We start from the raw sequence: 5114 nt of genomic DNA on the forward strand, positions 1-5114 counted from the left end.
GGCTCCTCCTTTGGCTGCTGCCCGCTTCTCCCTCCCCAACCCCGGCTGAGCTCACAATCCTGGCCCGCCCACCCCCGTCACTAACATCAGAGCCGCGGGGCTTCTCCCTCCTCTGCCTTTCCCACGCCTCCCGGCTGCAAGGCGTGCCCCCCATTGCCCCGCTCATTTGCATAATCTCTACACCGGCCCCTAATTGGGCGCCGGGCGAAAATGTATCGTTCCACTATTAGCATAACCGACACCGCCCCTGCCGCCCACCCGTGGGAATAGAACGTCCAGGTCTTTGACATTCCATCATTTGCATACTAACCGCGCCCCCAGCGCCTTTGGCAGCGCAGACTTTAGAATGAGGTGCTGCGCGCAGCCGCGTGGAGAACGCAAGTTTGTGCTACAAGCACGAGACGCCCCCCAAAGGCAGGAGGAGGCTGTGCAGTTTTTGGCGCGGTTATGAAATTGATTCCTGATGGTTACTGGAAAAGCATGCCCCTACTCCCACCATCATCATCATCAGGGTTACAGTGTTTCTTAAACTGTGGGTCAGGACTCACTAGGTGGGTGGCGAGCCAATTTCAAGTTGGTCCCCATTCATTTCAATATTTTATTTTTAATCTTGATGCTCCCATGGTATGTGACTGCTTTTGGGGAAATGTTACAGATCCATACTTTTAACTGGCTACTATGTATATTCTTTGAACAATGATAGTCAATGGGACTTATTCCTGGCTAAATGTGGGTAGGACTGCAGCCTGAGATTGTTAAAAATTGTCCTACCTGATGACATCACTTCCGGTGGGTCCTGTCAGATTCTTACTCTAAAAAGTGGGTAAAAGTTTGAGATCCGCTGGTCTAACGTATTAGCCTCTCTCCATTCAAAACATTCAGACGCATATCTAAATAATTCTTGCAAAGCCTTTTTTAAAATCTCCCCCAGTGCAGATGGAGGGGGCTTAGGCAGTGGGGCAGGGACAACTAATGAGTCTACTGGAGAGATGGAATGGCAACAGGGGACTTCTCCCTTCCCCCCCCCCCCCACAACCCCTTCTACTGTTTGGCCATGCACTACGCTAGCTCTCTTGTAATGGGAAATCATATTTTCACATTTCACATTTTTGAAAGATAGTGACTGGCCCATTGTCACCCAGGAAGCTTCATGGCTGAGCAGGGATTTGAACCTGGATTTTCCAAGTCTAACTCCTGAACCACTATGTCATCCTGACTCTCCAAGTCTTGCCAAAAGAAAAAAAAATCCCCTCCCTTTGTTAGTATAATGAACAATAATGGAATGGGGGGGGGGGGAGAGATGGTGTAACATATTTGAGTTCCAAAGTTGGGTCAGGCCTTTATTAGGATCAAGCAGTGACAGGAAAGATTACAAGGTACCAAACGACGTTTCTGTAGGATTCTTTATTGGGCTCAATAGTATGTAAAAAGGGAAGGACTGGAAGCATGTTGTAGTAGGATCAAGAAGGAACTTGCCAATTTCAAGTTTGTGCTGGAGACTAAACTATGTAAGTTCACTTGTAGGCTTTATGTTTCCAGAAGATTTGGGGGGGGGGGAGGAATTCAACCGTTTGTTGCTGCCTTTTCCTAAGTAGCCATATGTACATATTTGAACCATCTCACCCTTCTGAGGCTGACTCAGCTCTGCTTGAAAACCTCCTAACTCCATCCGTGGCTTTTACAAGCGGCAGACAGTTGGGGAACCTATAGGTCTCCACTTTTTGCCTTGCCCTGCTCTTTTCCTTACCATCTGGCCAGATGAAAAATCCTATAGAATTTGAAAGCTTGCTATTTGATACCTTTTGGTTGTTTCTAACCTCTACTAAAGGTTTTGCCCTACTTTGGACCAGGGATTTTTCTTCTAATGGACCAACATGGCCACTTGCCATTTTATAATATTTGCATGATCCAAGCCTTCTGCTTGATTAGTAATAATTCAGTAATGCAATGCAAAGCCCAAGCAATTTTCAAATGCATTATTATTGCATAACTCACCACCTACCACAATCCACACAGAAAAGGCAGCATTAGATTGTAAGCGCCTTGGGGCAGGGCCTTGTCATAATAATTGTTAGAATTAGTGTTATTCATAATAGACTAACAACTCTTAGCATTGATGGATTGAGTAGTTCAACATGTGATTCAGGGTGGTTGGCATTCTCCTTTAGGGGAGGGGGGGAGAGAGGAGGCTGACCCACTATCCCTCCTCTGAAAACGGAAACCAATTACATGTCCATATGAAAAAATGTTCCATGTGTACAAACTCCTTAATTAAATTTGAACGTTCTTTTAATTAAATATGCAAACTCCCAACTTCTGCAAGCCTCTATATCTTAATTTGTGCAGATGTGACTATACAAACTACTCTGCTCTAAACTCCCATTCATTATAGTTCCATTAATCTACATATGGCATTATTATTTAATGCCAATCAGGCCTGGATTTTAATTACATTCTTATGAGTGCTTCGTTTTTGGCCAGGTAAATGTTATAACTAAAACAGACAGCATAACTGCTGCTACCTCATGGACCATATTCAAAATATTGATAATCATAGATATTTAAACTTCTAATTTAAACTAGCTATTAAAAGTTTAAACTTCAGTACAAATGCCAGGGGCAAGCATAATATACCTGAGTGTAGCTTGGACATAAGTGGGCATTTCTAAACTGACAAGTACTGTATTGGGGTTCAGCTCAGTCTGGGAAATTACATCATGCTCCCTGGAAACCTGAAAGGTACTTGGTGGTGGAAAGTGATTACGTGTTGAAAGAAGGCACTTTACACATGCTCAGAGATACTTTTTATTGTTTCACATATTCCAGGGCTGGGCTCTAGAACAGAAAACAAATCTCAGAGTAGATTAAATTAAATTAATTTCAGCCCTAGCCAAAAAACAAAAACAAAGATATGTAAGGGGATTCTTTAAGCCAAGCAACGTACAGCTCGATGTAGTTCTTAAAAATGAGTGTACAATATTAATTCCTTCCCACACGCACTGTTCAAGGCTGCCCCAGACGTGAAGACAAAACCCAGGAGCCCAGGCTCCTACGCCCATTATTTTCAATAAGCATGTATGTATGTAAACAGACTCTGAAATCCTGTAATTATAATTACTGGATCTGAGGTAGACATTCCAGGCATTCCATTCACAAGGATCTTGTGCATAACCACCCAGCCTCCTCAGTAGCATGGTTCCCTCCCACCACTGCCCACTTAAAATGGCTCCTTGCAAGGATTCTGCTAGCTCTATCAAAAGTGGTGTCTAAAGATTAAGAATTCCCTACCCATTGTGGAGCTCACTCTCTGTTGTTAATGTGCCTCCTAACTAGGAGACATTCCTAGGCTCATGCAGAGGCTCAATGGCCATCCTCCTCTGAGAGTGAGTAATTCTGTTGCATCTTTGCCTTGGAAACAATGGAATGATCCGATCTCACCCAACACAGAAATGTAGCTGAATTACCTTCCCCAAGTGAAAGTTAATTGGAGGGAGAACAGTTCAGAGCAGTGACTCATCCAAAGACACAATGGGCAGCCTCTTCCAGAATCACAGAAGCTTTAGATCAGGGGTGTCCAAAGTTTTTGGCAGGAGGGCCACATCAGCTCTCTGACACTGTGTTGGGGGCCAGGGGAAAAAAGAATTAATTTACTTTTAAAATGTGAATAAATTTACATAAATGAATATATTAAAGATGAACTTATATGAATGAATGAAGGTCTTGCAAAAGATCAAGGCCTATAAAAGGCCTTGTACAAAGCAAGGCTAGCCTTTCCTTCACTGCCACTGCTGCATCACAGATGTAAAACAGCAAGCAGTGGAAGGAGCCCTCATCCCACAGCTCATGTGCGAGGTCAAACAGTCGACCTCACGCTGAGAGCAGTTGTGTTGAGCCAATGTGGGCTCCAACAAATCTCCAGAGGGCCAGAGGCTCATTGGAGACTGGGGGCTCCCTGAGGGCCACATTGAGAGACCTTGAGGGCCGCAAGTGGCCCCAGGGCCAGTGTTTGGGCACCCCTGCTTTAGATGATCATGATTAATGGCACGCTGAGAATTATCTCATGGCACACTGGTATGGCCTATCAAATAATTTTGGAGTCCTTGCTCTTTTTGGAGGAAATGTAACGGGGAGCGGGAGGTTGCTCAAATTATTCTGCGCTATTTTGTCCCCACTAATGGCCCATTTGGATCTAGTTCATGGAAGAAGGAAATCTTTATACTTCCAAATCCCAACTGCTGATCCCAGCCCAACACTGCTGATCAAACACAGATATCAATAGAGAAACATAATCACTGATATGAAAATAATTTAATGAAGGTTTTCTGTTCCAAAGTTCATTTTGCGCCTTTTCTCCTCTTCTCTGACATGTCTGTAGCGCCCCCTGGAGCCAAATGAGTGTCCTATGGCCTCCAGGCCCAGCTTGAGCCCAGATGTCCACATGGAAACATTGGCAATGGGCCCAGCACACCACAAGCACCGTTCTCTCCATGCAGTGTCTGCAGATCTCCCCTGGAAGGAATCCCATTCCACATATCCCATCTCTTGGAGAATATAACCACAGGATCCCACCATTCCCAGGCTGTCGTACCTCACAAAATATAATATTTTGAGGAACCCCAATTCCATTCTTTCTTTTCTGCCATGGTCCTACATTCCCCACAATGCCACCAAACACAAATCTTGCCCTGGCAGGGTTTTCTGCCACAAGGGAGAGGAATTAAATTCCAGTACCGTAACAGGCTGTCTTGCTTCAAAGAGGCACTGATATCTCTGCCCAGGTTGAAGTGGCTATTGATTTCCCATCACCATAGTATTTTCCCAGCCCACAGAAAGCTGCAATGGCAGCTTATGAAGATCTCTGTACTGAAGAGAACATTGCTTCCTCAGGCCTTTGAAGATCTCTGTACTGAAGAGAATGTTGGCTTCCTCAGGCCTTTCTGTTTCCCCGGAATGTTATCAGTGCCACCGCCTGAGCACTGAGTCCCATTCAGTTCCTGTTTCCCTGTCTCCCACCCTGAGGTATAGGGTCCCAGTGTCTTGGTTCCAGCTGAACAGAGGAAGTTCCACCTGGCAGGGGTGGTGGCAGGAGCTGAGAATCACAGATTCGCATCCCC

Source organism: Tiliqua scincoides, chromosome 5 (genome assembly GCF_035046505.1).
Source record: "Tiliqua scincoides isolate rTilSci1 chromosome 5, rTilSci1.hap2, whole genome shotgun sequence".
NCBI lineage: Eukaryota > Metazoa > Chordata > Lepidosauria > Squamata > Scincidae > Tiliqua > Tiliqua scincoides.